The sequence below is a fragment of the Rhipicephalus sanguineus genome, chromosome 6 (assembly GCF_013339695.2).
Source record: "Rhipicephalus sanguineus isolate Rsan-2018 chromosome 6, BIME_Rsan_1.4, whole genome shotgun sequence".
Lineage (NCBI taxonomy): Eukaryota > Metazoa > Arthropoda > Arachnida > Ixodida > Ixodidae > Rhipicephalus > Rhipicephalus sanguineus.
Genome location: NC_051181.1, coordinates 108,532,129 through 108,548,397, shown reverse-complemented (window position 1 = coordinate 108,548,397; position 16,269 = coordinate 108,532,129). Strand labels below are relative to the sequence as shown.

Genomic DNA, 16,269 nt, shown 5'->3' with positions numbered 1-16,269 from the left:
AGGCGTATGTGCAGAAATCAGGGATATGTATTGGTTCTAAGGTTGCTCCGGTTCTTAGTGATTTATACCTTAGCAAGATTGACAATCTTTTGGAAGGCGCCCTTAGGTAATTCGGTATTAAGGTTTTTCGTTATGTGGACGACTACTGATTTTTGTAGTGATGAGGACTTTGAAAAGGTGGTAACTTCCGTGAGCGAAAAATTTGAATTAAATGGAGGAGGGCTGAGCTTTACTAAAGAGGTGCCTCAGAATAATGGAATACAATTTCTAGACATTTCCTTAACGTTCCAGAAGAACCACCACGTGTGCTGGCAGTATTCTCCTAGATCTTCCAAACCGCTGTTTAAATTTTTCGTCGAAGCACTCGAAGGTTGTAAAAAACGGCATCGCCATGTCTTGCCTTAAGTCAGCCCTCACCAAGTCATGTGAACACAAAATGAGTGATAGCTTTAGCGCACAGGTTACGCGTCTTTAGATGTAGGGTATCCTCGTGATGCAGTGGCCACGGTCGCTGAGCGTTTAAAGAAGTCTATTGTGTTAAGTCCGAGCATGGTTGCAGAAAGCGATAGGAAGAAACGTTGTCGTAGGTATTCCGTACATTCATTGCATATCTCACAGGCTAAAGAAAGTAGGAAGTAGATTACGGGCGTTAATGTTGTTTTCACGGCTGCCAATAAGCTAGGTAAGATTTGTGCCGCTGTTGCAGAGGAAGAATGAGCGAGGTAAAAGACAAGAAGCGGACCGATAATTGTTTCGTAAAACACACCAACAAATTCACTGATTGCCGTACGAGTGTGGTGTATAAGGTCCCTTTCAGCTGCGGCCGCTTCTACGTAGGACAGACGGGCAGATGCATAAACCAGAGATTGTTGGAACATAAGAGATCGTAACAGGAGGCTCACTTCTAATCTATCTTTACATTGTCGAGATTGTAAGGTGCACGCCAAAATTCGATGAATGCGCAGTGTTTGTAACCGGCATAGAAATGAAGAAACGCGCCTGATGATTGAAGCATGGCATATCGAGAATAGTGGTAGCGCATGCGTGAGCCAACCGTCGATTAACTTGCATAAAGATGAAATCAAATGCCTTAACAGTTATCTTCTACGTAGACCGCCACGCGTGCCGGATTGATAGGTTCGCCGGTTGCATGGGCATGCGCAGATAAGTTTTCGTGCCTTCTTTCTTTTCAGCCGTTGTGCGTCTCTTCAGTTGTTAGTCGGCGTTTGTGGTGTCCTGATCTCTTTCTTGTGTCCGTGTTTGCACGCCCTGTCTCTTTTTAGAAAGAACAGGTAACACAAGACCAAATGCGCGAGCAAATATTCATTCTTATGTCCATGTAAGATAGATTCCTGGTCTTAACAGGTCCAATGGAAAAGTCATAGATGATATGGATAATCGTTGGGCTTTCAGCCTATTTTCACCCTAGTATTAAATTTACCATGCACCATTCTTCCAGTGAATTTACAGGAAGAATGGTGCATGGTAAATAGATACTTTTGTGCCTCCTAGGCACACCAGTATCTATTGAAAGAGGAAAATCAAAGTTAACGCTCTACAGGAAGTCGACAGATAGCCAGCAATAGCGAGATTAGAATAGTCATCACCTGTTACGCTGCAAGCGTATTTGTCGGACAGGCGAGGCGTATGATGTGCGGGAGACCTTATATCTTCAACATCTCTTCAATCTAATTCAAGCCGTAACATGGAAGCCACTTGCTGGTGCCGTGGTAACGTTCGGAATGTACTGCGTACGTGAAAGCTCAGTTACACGATTGCACTTCAGCACGGGGCCAATATCCTACTTCCAGGTTTATGTATCAACGAATACTGCCCATGTCATCTATGTTAGGTTATTGAGTGGTTTGTCACATTTCTCGCACCTTCACAATGTCGTTTCTGGCTGCTGACAACTTGCGCATTTCCAAAGAATACATTGTTTCATTCCAAAACATAGCGTTTTGCCATCTGATGCAAGTAACAGGCGAAAAAGAAAGAAAAAAAGAACTTATAGCATGCTTGAGTTTCGCTTTCAAGAGTAGAACGTGATAGCGTAATGGGGCCCATTTGCATAGCCTTCTCAATCCCTAGCCTCGCCTCGGTTCTCAGCGGACACCGTGCCGCAAGGATAGTAACGTCTGTGTGCGTTACATAGGCTGTTGCGAATGCCTACTGCGAATAGAGTTGTGAAGTGCCCAGTACGGCATAATTCTTTCCATTGCGAATTTGGGAAGTACCCAGTACACTTCCGTAAGGCAACACGCGCAGCTGCGCAGCCGCACTCCTCCTTGATGCTGTTGCTGTAAATAGGCAGTTTTAGAATAGCGTACGCAAAGCATTGCGCTGGCTTTTCGCGCAACTGCGCATGCGTCGTACGCTAACCGCTTGCGGGCTCCTGTTAAGTGACGGAAATAGCGGGCCGCAAACGCTAACGCTAACTTAGCGCACGCTATTCTAAAACTGCCTAATGATGATTAATTATACCTGTGCGCTTTGTAATTGGAGGGCCTTTAAACCAACCACTCGTTGCGCAATGCACATGTTTTGACGCCTGGTGCGAGTGCACGCTTCTGCCACACAATATCACATGCGTTACGGAGTCTAGCCTCCCGCTACTTCTCGATCCCTCTGCACAGCTGCGTAGGCGGAGCTAAAGAGATGACGTCAGCATCGGTATAAAAGAGCGGCGCACTGGCCAGGAACAGCAAAAAGAAAGAGAGAAAGCAAGGTCGCCTACATCCGCTCTTCCTTCAGGCTTGACACCACCAATGCGAAGCTGTCTTAAGCTTTTTTTATTATTTATTCATTTGCATCTCCTTCCAATTTTCGCTCACTGACAACGCTGATTTTTCGCTTGCAACGAACGACGCCGGCGCCGACACCGACACCGGGATTTCTGCGAAACGACCTCTTTAGCGCTGTCGCGTTAAAAGCTTCATTACAATTTCCACGTAAGTGGTATCCGTATGCAATCGTTATTAACTGTGGCTTCCTTTTTCGTTTGAACTTGAGTAATAATTTTAGGAAAATGCACTTACATTACAAAGCACCGGTTTCTTCCCACCGCCGCCTCTTGCGGGAGCAGGACGTGCCGCTTCCGTTAGTGCCACTGCGAGAAAAATCGTTGCCATCAATATACAAGCACTACAAAGCTACAGGAAGCCAAGAGTATGAACGTTAGCTCCAAACACAGCTTCCTAACGCACGTTCATAAACAGTCCTTCACCGCAACCATTGAGGCCAGAGCTCTGAAATGACACGCACTCGAAAGACGAGTGGACGTGTGCTACTAACAACTGATTTTCATTTCGGAAGCGTGTGGTACATAAAGGAAAGACAAAGACAGGCGAAAAGGTAATAATCATGCAAGCCAGCATCATCGAGATAGGTGATTTACTAAGTGCTAAGAGAAATCGCTTGGCGCACTCACGCAGTTGGCATCTTTTTTTTTTTTTTTTTTAATCAGATTAGCCTCGACTATCTCCCGTGTATCCTTATCCACCATGTTAAACACAACTGAATGTTCATTAAACAGTGGTAGGCAACCGCAGTCGTTGCAATGCACTGACACGCATTGGCAGAGACTACGGCGGTACAGCGGAGATCGTGCTCCCCTTCCCCCCTGATGGATTAATAGAAGGCAGAGCCCACCCACGCCTACCCCTACGCTGGCCAGGGATATTTTTAACAGCTTGGCTTGGTCCAAGTTCATTTACACAACGAAATGTTGGCCGTCTTGTCAGCTATTTCACAGGGGCCTCTGTATTCCCGCCTATTTTCCCCTTCAGGATTCTAAAGTTCGGACCTAGTAACAGTGACAAGTCAAACATTCAGTTTGATTGGTCACTGGCCCAAGATGAAAAACTGAAGTGACCACTTCAGCTTTGGCAAGCTAAAAAAAAATCTTGAACTTAGTAGCGGCTAGATTTCGGACAACAAAAATGCTTTTTGGCACATAAAGCATCCCGAAGCAGTCAGCGAGTGAATGCTTTCGCATAGATTTGCTCGCCAATAAAAGTGTAATTTCTTGGATGTGTACTAGTGGGCATCCTTCCGATCTACCTGCCTATAGATGCGCCGAGAGAATAACATGGGAGCGCATTTTTAATCGATCAATCAACGGTTCAACTACCAGTTCGGTGTCCGAAGAGCGACTCCAATATAGGTCCAGAAAACGACCCTTGGCGGAGAAATTAGTGGCTCCAGCTTCGCACAAGGTGTAGTGGTAGCAAATGGTATTTGTCACCATCCAGAATTATTTTTCGGCGTATTAAATTCATGAGTATTATTAAAGCTTCCTGTGCCAGCATTGCCCCTCTCTCCTGTCCGATGCATGTTTTCACAAAGTAAATAAAGCATGGCAATAAAAATCCATGGTTCATTCCTCCGTCACAGAAGTTGGTATAGCACGAACTTGAACCGTGTATTCACAGCAGCAGTTGATTATTTGGGAGAGAGAGCCAGAACGCCTTTCCTGTGTGTGTTCTTTTTTGTCCTGTGTGTGTACGTGTGTGTTTCTTGCTCCTCTTTTTTTTTCGCTCTCTCCCTCTCTAGTTGATTATTTATTGCACATTGATGTATTAGAGCTTGTACAATGTCTATTCGTGTTTGGCAGCCACAGTCCCGTCTGACGTCCTACTTTGAAGCCTTGTGGCCCATCTCCAGACCGACGACGAACGTCCATGATCATGATTTAACCCTTGTCGTGGCTGAGGTAGTTAACATACACCTGGGCACAGGCTATGGTGAATTCCGCGCAAAGTTGGCATCAACAAGCAAATAAGAAACACCGGTACTAGATGTGCACTCATTAGAAGCGCCGTCATTTGACTAGAGAAACGCGAAGGTGTGCGCTCCCCAGTACTAGGGCAACCTACGCCTGTGCTCCTGCATATATCACACAGCGCTTCCGGAGCGCGAGAGATAGTTCAGCTTGGCCGTGAACGCGGGAACGCGTTCCGCTTCCCACTGGCTCAAGGCAGTGACGTCGCAGGGCGAATGTCGCGCAGTGAATGCTTTAGTATAGCGACAGACACGCCAGCGAGAAGCGGAACGCGGGTGCGCGTTCCGCTATGATTGTTAGTGACTCTAAAACTGCCATACGTAACTTCAGTGCAGGTCGCATCTCACACACTGCCCTTTCAATTCCTAATAAACATTCTCCCACGCAAGACGTTGCTCTCACATGGACGGCCGCGCATGCGGGGCTGTGTAGCAATGAGGTGGCTCATGCCTGTGCTCGAGGAATGACAGACCGGGCGCAGGCCACCGACGACACCTTAGACCACGCGGCACCCTTCAGTGCGAGGGATCGTCTTTTGACCTTCCACGACATAACAAACCACTACCGCCTTCAGCGCAAAGTGCACCCCCACTTACACCGGGGAGCTATTCGCCACCACGAAATACTTTGGCGCCAGTTAGAGACCCGTACGTTCCCTACCCCCTCTTTTCGCCATCTTATACACCCTGCGATATATCCCTCCCCTTTATGAATTTTCTGCCAACAAAGAGCCAATCTCGATCATATCATGTGGGGTTGTACTTTGAACCCACCACCTAACTCACTGAACATTAGTAGTAAGGAGCTGTGGGAGGCTGCTATGTGCAGCTCGGCGCCCGAGGTCCAGGACCAGATCCTGGATTGGGCCAAGAGGGTAGCGGAGACCTACGCCGGGTAGGCTCCTCTGCTCCCTCCACCACCGCACCCTTCCCTCTTGGGATAAATAAAGTCTTTCTCCTCCTCCTCCGCCGCTGCCCGTTGGCGCATCTCTCGCTGCACTAAAGAACTCACCGTGCGACATTCGCGCGTCCACTTGATTGCCTTTCTGTGTCGTTTATTTCAGCAGTTTTATAAGTCGGCGCTATCACACTGAAAGCAGTAGACGTCGGAGAACCACCGCTGCTGCATGTGAAAGCTGCACTAGTCTGACGAGGAGGCGTCACACGCTAACATGACGCGAAAGACAAGTCACGTACTTTGTTGCCAAGGGATCAAATCACGGCGTATGGCGCATTGCACCAGCCGTAGAGTTTTCACAATAATGCGCTACAACTACTGAAGCGCTCGCTGCCGGTGCGCGTAAGTGCCATGATGCACCACTTCACTTAACCGCTCCCAGACGGCGACACCGCCCCTGCCAACCTATGCCAACCAATATCACTGTGAGAGGGAGCAGGTTTGAGAGATGTAAGGCGCGTTTGTGAATTCCCGTGCGTTAGCGTCAGTAGCGCAGTGGCTAGAACGTCCCTCACTTATCGTCACGAACCGAAAGGTCGTGGATTCGACTCCCAGTTTATCGAAATCAACGAAACTATTTATTCTGGTTTTAAATGCTGAGCATTTTTGGGGGTCGGGTGGTCGTAGGCTGTGATCGTATGCTGTCGTCGTAGCTTGGCGTAACGCAGGCAAAGCATAGCCATCTGAGAAGTCTTCGTGTTCTTCGAGCGCCTTGATGGTGATATTAATGCAGGCAAAACCACATATAACACAGCCAACTGTTGCATATAGAGCGCGTGTTCGCGTCAAAGCGAAGTCTTCTTCCTCTTGTTCTTCAGCGCAGGCAAAATCACGTATAAAATTGAAAAAGAGCAAGCAAGCGAGAAATAGAGAGAGAAAAATGAAAAAATGAAGAAAAAACGAAATGAAGAGAAAAAGAAACGCAGAAAAAAAAAACTGGAAAAAAGAACAAGAAAGAAGGAGAGGAGGAAAGAAAGAGAAAACCGAAGAGAAACGAAGAAGGCTACACAGCTCCGACTTCCTTCAGGTTTGATACCCCTAGTTCGAAGCTGCCTTAATTTTTTCTTTGTTATCTGTTCGTGTGCATTTTAGCGACGTCACTTCAGTGACAAACATGAGCTTAGTGAAGCTCGGTGGACCCCGGCATCAAACACGTTCGTCTTAAAACACCGAAGAAGAAAAATAACAGCATCTCAAACACAACAACAGCAAAGGGAACTCTACTTTGACACAAAAGCCTGTGCGAAAGAGAGTGTTTGCGACTCGGGGTGATGCGCAACATCTCTGCGCTATGCTTCGTGCGCAAAAGAAGTTCCCTTTAGGGCATAAAAATAAATCTGGAGTGCCTCACTGGAGCTCCTGATAATGATATCACTGTGCCTTTAGGCAAAAGACTAATGTTATGCTAAGATTTTTAAAGACGATAGTCTTTCTTGGGTGACTTAAACGCAGAAATTTTGGTCTGTCTGCCTGTCTGTCTGTCTGTCTGTCACACGATTCAGCCACCCGCCCAAAGTTTAAGCACTTGATGAACGCCTAGCCATCTTGAACAGGTAGCTGCGTTCATACTTGTGAACATTGTCGATCAAAAAAGTAATATTACGCATATCTGAGGCGCAACATCAATACGTAAGTATTAAGTGGTGTGTTCCTTTACTAGAAAATACATAGATACGTAATTCTAAAGACCCTAGTGCTTCTTAGGCTGCGCTGAAACGCCGCAGAAACGGCCGGCAGAAGACTATCGCCTTTCGACGACATTTGCAGCGAAGCACGCACATAAGCGGCCAATTTTTTATTTGGAGGTCTCACTCTCTATATGTCGTTAAAACTCTATCTAACCATTTATATGTTGTCATAAACTCGAATTGACGAAGCTATGACAGCTCTAAATCCGATTTATTGAAGAATTTCTGGAGATAAATCAGTAAAAAAAATGGCCGCGTATCTGCGTGCTTCGCTGCAAATGTCGTCGAAAGACGATAGCCTTCTGCCGGCCGTTTGTTTTTTCAATCAGCCGTTTCAGCGCAGCCTAAGAAACACTAGGGTCTTTGGAAATACGTGTCTATGTACTTTCTAGTAAAGGAACACACCACCTCCTATTTACGTATTGGTGTTGCGCCTCAGGTATGCGTACTATTTGCTTTTTGATCGACAATGTTCGTAAGTATGAACGCAGCACCCAGTTCAAGCTGGCTGCGCGTTCAGCAGGTGCTTAAACTTTGGCCGGGTGGCTGAATCGTGTGACAGACAGAAAGACAGAGAGACAGACAGAACATCTGCGTTGAAGTATTCCAAGAAATACTATCGTTTTTAAAATACAGTCATATCTTTCTAATTCTGAGACCGATGTGTTCTTTTGTTTGGGCGTGCGCTGTAACGCTGTCGAGTTAAAACAAGTAGACACCCTAGTCATGACCCTAGATTTATTTTGACGAGGCTGCACCCGTACTGATGCACGAAATAACGAATTCATTGTAGTACTTGCGCGAAAACAAACGGGGACGAAGAAAGGAGACACACGGACTAGCGCAATCTAACAACTGATTTATTTTTGAAAAAAACGTTTGCTTAAAAGCCCAACGAGATCTGCGCGCTTCCGCCAGAGCGCACACACCATCCTCGCATATAACAATCACTAGACCACAATTCCCGAGATCATCGCGTCCACACACACAAACACACACACCAAAAAGAAAAAAACCATCAAAGGCACCTACATCGACAAAATGAAAAGGGAACGTCATTAAAGATACGCGGACAGCAGCGAAATCTCCTTATCTAATAAAGCAACAGATGGATGGCTGATGCACTTGTCTTTTAGCCTCTCAATCCAAAGCGCCTCAACTATTTCCCTCGCAGTCTTGTTCCGGTGTTTGAACAGAATGCCAGTGCCTCCAGGCTGAGGTATGCACCCACATTCCTTACAGTGCATGGCCATATGCGTACTAGGGCGACCTTTCAGGCTGGACAAATGCTCCCTTAGTCTAGTGTTGCAGCAACGTCCAGTCTGCCCTACGTACGCATGACCACGCGTCAAAGGAATGTTATACACAGCATTAGTCGCGCATTCCACAAACTGGTTCTTGCTCGGATGTTTGATATTGCATTTGTCCAGCCTGAAAGGTCGCCCTAGTACGCATATGGCCATGCATTGTAAGGAATGTGGGTGCATACCTCAGCCTGGAGGCACTGGCATTCTGTTCAAACACCGGAACAAGACTGCGAGGGAAATAGTTGAGGCGCTTTGGATTGAGAGGCTAAAAGACAAGTGCATCAGCCATCCATCTGTTGCTTTATTAGATAAGGAGATTTCGCTGCTGTCCGCGTATCTTTAATGACGTTCCCTTTTCATTTTGTCGATGTAGGTGCCTTTGATGTTTTTTTTTTCTTTTTGGTGTGTGTGTTTCTGTGTGTGGACGCGATGATCTCGGGAATTGTGGTCTAGTGATTGTTATATGCGAGGATGGTGTGTGCGCTCTGGCGGAAGCGCGCAGATCTCGTTGGGCTTTTAAGCAAACGTTTTTTTCAAAAATAAATCGGTTGTTAGATTGCGCTAGTCCGTCTGTCTCCTTTCTTCGTCCCCGTTTGTTTTCGCGCAAGTACTACGATGAATTCGTTCCAACTAGGCCGGCTAGCAGTTTTGCGAAATAACGAACCCAGCAGACGGTAGCGCTTTTACGTACAAATGGCGTCAGGGGCGCTGGTGTTTGCTCTACCTGTATAAGATCACACAGGAACACAGTATTTCCTTTGTTATTTGATGCTTTAGGCTACAGATGGCACTGATCGTATCCTTGAAATTTTCTTGCTCTGCCTGCGCACACAATCACGACATCCGTGGTCCCCGCCTTTGCTTCTCGACAGCTTGTCGTAGCTTCACATGGACCGGACGAAGAACATTGTCGCCTCACAACCGCCCTTTCTGGTTGTTCTCTCTTAAGCGGTTATTCAGGCATCTCTTGTCTGCCTTATGTCCCCTTTACAGAACGAGAATGGGAAGCAATAAACACCTTGTGCACCGGCCACAAAGGCCCCGCGTGCCTCATTGCGCATCCTCGGCGTATGTTATGAAAAGGGTCGGTAGCCTTAAAATAGCTTATTAATTTTGCGGTAATATGTTTCCTCAAGACACATTTACAGCATTCTAGTTTGGAAAAAAAAGACAAAGAAGATACTATCTCGTGCCTGTTTCAGTGCGCACTATCAGCATTCGGTTTCGACCGGTGACGCCTCGATCGAGCGTGTTGCCTGCGCCTCATTGTGATTATGATGAGGATGATGATACTCCTGAGATGATTGGCACCTAGCCACTCAGTCAATTAATCATATGTGATTTGCGCAACAGCGTTTCTTCTTTCTGTTACTCTCTTTATAAAGCATAGGTCATTATTCTCTTGTGAGTGAAGTCTTAGGTGATACTTCAAACAGCTGATTGGTGAACGCAATGAACTTTTTTTTTCTCAGATTGCGGAAAGCCGACCGAAAAGCTATGATTGCTTCCTGAAAGAGAGCCGTAACAGACTTCGCAGCTCTGGGTCTTACCTTCGCAGAGAAGAACGACGACCAATATGAGCACAAGTTTCTTCATCGTGGCTTTCTTGGAGCTTGCAGGTTATTGGTGATCCAGGAAGGTGCAGTCACTTCTGCCGTGGTCTGTGCTCGGCCAGCGTGCTTTTATTGCGGCCGCTGGTCGATCTAGGTAGGCCTTGACGAACAACAACATTATTGCGTAACTCCTGGCGCCTTCCACAATGTACACCTGTATTGTCACTAACAGAAATGAATTTCCTTAACTTCACCTGAACCAACCACGGGTGGGCCACCTGTTCTCGTGCCAACATATCCTTGTTGTTGCGTCTTATACCTGTACATATAGACAGGTACGTTCGAAACGAAAACTTCCTTGATTAAACAATGGTGTGGCATTGAAGATAACTATCTGAGAAGTCGTTTCGCTTATGCTCGCCGCAAAATTAACTAAAGCGAGCCCATCGCGATGCCATGATAGATATGATACCACTGTATTATTGTCAGAGAACGATAACTGCTAGCAGAAGGCGATTACATAAATCGTTTGCGTTGCGAGCAGCGCCTTTGTCGGCGGTTCTCGAATCCTATTTATGGCACGAAATGTCTCTGAAAGAAACATGAATTGCTATGCTATTATGATGCGAACTAACAGGCAATAATGCCAAGGAAAGTATAGGGGATGTTATTTGTAGTAATTATGATGTAAATGTCCAGAAAGTAAAGTGGACGAAAAAATGACTTGCCGCGCCGGCAGGTATAGAACTTGCGGCCTTCGAATAACGCGTCCGATGCTCTACCACTGATCTACGGCGGCGGTCATCCTCCCATCCACTTTATGGAGTATATATGTGCATGTAAACCTATAGTGTTAGTCAGTGCCGATCGCAGCCCTGGCGGCGAGTGTGGCACACTTTTAAATGCGAAGCATTTCTTAGCGAACCTCAGGCACTTTGGCCGTTTCTATCTACGTATCTATCTAGCCGCCTACGTCTGGGTGCTCTCCTGGTCGTCTCCATAATTTGTAATATACCAAAATTGGCACAGCAGGGGATCAGTGTATGACGAACACGGTGCACTGGTCATGGCATGAATAACGCAAAATACCTGTTGCGTACGTCATGAAACCCTTTCTGTCAGTCACTTGTGGCACATACCCGTAAACCAGAGTTAATGTTATGCGGGTATGTGCCACAAGTGATACAAAGTTTCAACCAACACAGTAACTGCGAACACACACATTGACACGCAAGAAAAGTGATAATAATAATTGTTGGAGTTTTATGTCCGAAAACAACACTATGATATGACAGACGCCGTAGCGAAGGGCTCCGGAAATTTTGGCCATCCGGTTATTCTTTAACGTGTACCGAGATCGCACAGAACACGGGCATCTAGCATTTCGCCTCTACCAAAATGCGACCGCCGCGGCCGGGATCGAACCTGCGACCTTCGGGTCAGCAGCCGAGCACCTTAACCACTACACCACCGCGGCGGACGCAAGGAAACTGAGGAAACTGAAGACAGAACACCCCTGGAAGACGCTCAACTACCATCCACTCGTCCACGTGGTCCGCAACGTGGACCACGTGGATTACGCAAAAACCGGCGTCAATGCTTCCTACAATAAATCTGCTGAGAGAACCAGGCTTCTCATCATTACCGCTGACTTCAACATTGATTTATCAAGACTCAACAACGCTTGGTCCTTATACTGCGTGAAATACGGATTGGATGTGGAGAGGGCATCAAAGGACCTCGCTGCCACGTCTACGACGGAGGCATCATAGATCATTTCATCGTAAGAGGCATCCAGGATTTCCGCCAGCTGCACTATACCTCGCACTTCACTACGCTTAGACTCCTCATAGCCGCGATCACGAACGGATCCGATTAACAAGTCCGGTCCAGCTGCTGGTGCTCACTTATCACGGTGATGATCACATTGTTCAAGAACTGTCAAGAACCCCTTCTACACATACATACGGGTTCGTGAAACGTGCGTGCGCTCTCCGTCATAACGGACAAGTATAACAAATGTAATTGTGACTGTAACATACGTGCAGTGCGCCTGCGCGTGCCACTCGGTTTTGTATATATCTACGAAAACTTTCCTGAATGAAGCTTAGTTGCGAGTAACGCCTGTCATGTGCATCTGTGTTCCTTTGTCCTGTTTGGATTCGCGCTATCCAGTATTGAATAATATAAGCACTACATATCAGCTTACCGCGCCTGGTGTTGGTAACACCCATGCTGTTGCCATCGTTACGCAAATGTAAACAACTGGTTATATAATAGATATGTGACTCTTCAACATATGAGTGTGCGTATACCGCTTCGAAATTTCTCTAACATCATTCCGTAACGTTTCCCTCAATGTGAAAAGTTACGCCACAGTCACCATATCGCGCATGCTTCGCATGACATCGATTCTCACGGTACGTGGGATCTGCGAAATTTTTTCTGCCTGTTGGCGTCACGTGGCGCGTGATCTTCGTACGAGCTGGTAGCTGACCAATAATTCCTCGCATACTACCTCAAGGCATTAAGTCTGCCAGAACGAGACCCTATGAATAAGACGCTATGAATGAAGAAGATGACTCGCCGCCATGGCTGCCATCGGCGCTGACTAACACATCTAGGTTTAAATGCACTTATATACACCATAATGTGGACGGGATGATGACCGCCGCGGCAGCTCAGCGGTAGAGCATCGGACGCGTTATTCGAAGGTCGCAGGTTCGTTCCCTGCATGCCGCAAGTTATCTTTTCGTCCACTTTACTTTCCCCACATTTACAACATAATTGCTACAAATTACATCCCCTATACTTTCCTTGGCATTATTGTCTGTTAGTTCGCAATAATATTGTGTCTGACAAAGAAAAACGAGCCCTTAAAAAGCCTTCTTCGTTCTTACGTTATTTTGAAACGCCCGGGTCAGTTATTTCCGTACGCACCAGATGGCCCCAGCGTGTACACACTTTCCAGTACTATAGTATTCTCATTACAGCAGTTCACTGTCGTTCAGGGTCCCTCTTATAGCGTAAATACTTAAAGAATTCGTCTCCGGACATACTGCAGAGAAATATTTTCCTGGCCTAGCTCTATATAGCTAGCACAACTAGGATGACGTTGTACACAACTTCAGCGTTGATTTAAACCGCTCGCTTACCTTCTCAGTCTGCGGGTTATAAGCGAAGGATTGTTTCTTCACAGTAGAGCTGCAACGAGAAACGTCCAGAACGACTTCAGACAAGAACTTACAGTGGCGATGAAAGAGCAGCTGCCGCGGTCCGCCATTATGGTCTATGAAGTCGTATCGCAGGACATTCCCAAGGTCAGACGCAAAGGTAGTTACTGGAAACTAGTTGGGCTACAGTTAAATTCCTGCTGCACTGCGCGAAGCAATCGCCGTTTTGTGCATAAAAACAGTCGTTATTTTTTCTATTGTACCTGTTTCATTTCATTCCTGAGGTGATGGTTTGTCGTTGTAAACTAGCACTTGTTGACAATGCTCACGTGGTATAAACACATTGTAGTCGCGCAAAGTTCGTAAAAGAAAGAAGACAGAGGAAAGAGAGGAAATAATGACAGGCGCTGCACTCAGCATACCATTATAGTGCCAAGGATGACAGGATTGAATACGGGAGGCGAGACGCTGTAATTATGGCAAAACTGATGTCGGCGATCACAAGCACCCATCTCTGTTGGTCCATCAGTTTGAAATCTTGCGTCATTGACTGTATAGCCTCCACCACGCGGTGGCAGCGTCGTTCACTGCACAGAGAGCTAGCGTGGCCATTCCATGTTGTCGATGTGCCACCACTTAGGGTTGTTTTAGGCTATCGCCTTGATGGCTACGGTTGATTTCTGTCGAGGCAACGTCAGCAATACTGAGGCAATGTTAACATTTTCATCGGTAAACTTCAGTTTTTATTTTGCTGTTAGCCAAGCATCTAAGATAGGGGTCTTAACCCTTTCAGACGCTACCTATGAAAAACTGTTTATGATGCGTCAAATTGACGCAACATTATTTCAAGACAGTTCATATTCTATTTTATCAAAATATTTTCATATTGCGTTAACCTATGTGCTTTATAGTAATGAATGCTAATAAATTGTAATGAAACATCTATTTATCCTGAAGTGGCTCATGCTCTCTTTTAGCATAAATGGAATAAAATCTCAGGCTAGATATACAGTGCAAATTGGTTTTCGCTTATCTTCATATTGAGCAAAGAAAAATTATTCTTTTACCTTGGCTCGCGGGAAGTGGCACATCCAACTAATCGTGGAAAATGGTAGGGCCTGCAGCAATGTGACTATATTCAACACTACACTGCAAAATGAAGTTAAAAGAAGACACAGTTATTACGTGGAAGGTTTACTCAATTAAAAGGTCAATGTATCTAGCTCTTTCTTAGCCACTAGTCGACACAACTGGCAGAAACAAGTAGTGTGAACAATTGCGTACAAAGCGTCTAAAATGATTAAGCTCACCTTAGCTAGTAGGTATGATAGACTGACATTTTTAATCGAATAACCATTAATCGTTCGTCGATTGAGCCTTTAATCAATTAATTGCTTTTTTGATGGGATGTTTTAATCGATTAATCGAATTTTTGATCGGTGCTTCAAAAAGGATATCTTATGGTTTGAGAGGCATTGCTTGTGTCTGATCTCGACCCAAGTATTTCTATCAGACGCGCTAGAGAGATCACATGTGCGCAATTGCGCCTGCGTGAAAATTCACACCTTCGCCCACTGGACACAGAGAGCCCATCGTTTTTGGGCGATGTCATGGATTCTAGGATCTGTGGCCATCATCCATGGATGATTCGGCAGCAGGTCATATTTCCTCGAAGCCTGCCTACTCGAGCGCACCGAAATCGGAAGTGCTTTCGGCGACCACACTGGTCGAAAAGTTGCACCGGAAACATGCAGCGTGGCCGAGGGTGAGGAAATCCCGAGAAAAGTAAAAGAGAGACGAGGAGGAAGAGGAAGTAAATAAGACGCTCGCATTCGTAGGGACGGCATCTTTTCTCCGTTTGTCCGTTATATATTGTAGAAGCCCTCCATAATACTATAATTGCGGACTGACGTGATCTCTTCCTTGAGGTAACCCATGCGAGATTGCACAGCAACATACCGGCATCAAACAGACCATCAGAACAGGCATCTGCGGGAAGCAGGGTGAGATGAGTTTTTTGCCTCGCGCCTAGAATAAACGTACTCCGCAGGCTTCACCTGGTCGTTGCGTTAACTACGTGCTACGCGCACCTCTCCAATCATGCGTAAAGCCGGAACTGTAATAATAGTGTTAACTGTTGCGGTTTGACGTCCAAAACTCCTCGATGTGATCATGAGAGACGCCGCAGTGGAGGACTCCGAAAATTTCGACCACCTGGGTTCTTTAACGTGCACCTAAATCTAACTACACGGGCCTCAAGCATTTTCAGCCTCTATCGAAAAAGCGGCCGCCGCGGCCGGGATTCGATCCCGTGACCTTCGGGTCAGCAGTCGAGCACCGTAACCACTACACTAGCGTGGAGCCCGAACTGTGAGCGCTGTCTAATGTATGAGACATTAGAACATGTAGTATTTCGCGACTGTCCTCCCTTCGTGTCTCAGCACAACACGGGGGCCTCTAGGCTGGCTGACATGGTAGGGCAAGCATTAGCTGAAAGCTGCATTTCCTCCGAAATATGCGACCATACACTATTACCAAATGGTACAAGGTAATTTTGACAATAATAATGGAGTGTATGCTAGACATTTGGTAAACCGATGCGTAAAGTTGGGGATTATGAAAAGGGTCTGTTAGTCCATTTTCATAATCCCTGAGTGTTCTTCCTTGTGCTGCATATTCGCCCAACTAATGGCGGCACCTGTTGTGCTTCATGTGGAGACGAGGTCCTATAGTTGCACGTGCTGAGGTTTGTCTATTATGCGTGTTGATGTAAGGAAAGCTGAGTCTACATTTTTCCTCGTCATAGCG

At 46.2% G+C, this 16,269-nt stretch overlaps 1 long non-coding RNA gene across 1 annotated transcript in view; it reads right to left on the bottom strand.

Moving 5' to 3' along the window:
* The window catches only part of LOC119396152 (uncharacterized), a 91,590-nt gene extending 81,178 nt beyond the window's left edge, over nucleotides 1–10,412 (bottom strand). The window contains exon 1 of the long non-coding RNA XR_007416564.1: nucleotides 10,286–10,412. This is a non-coding gene — a long non-coding RNA (uncharacterized LOC119396152). The remainder of the gene's footprint in view (nucleotides 1–10,285) is intronic.
* Between the last annotated feature and the right edge of the window lie 5,857 nt (nucleotides 10,413–16,269).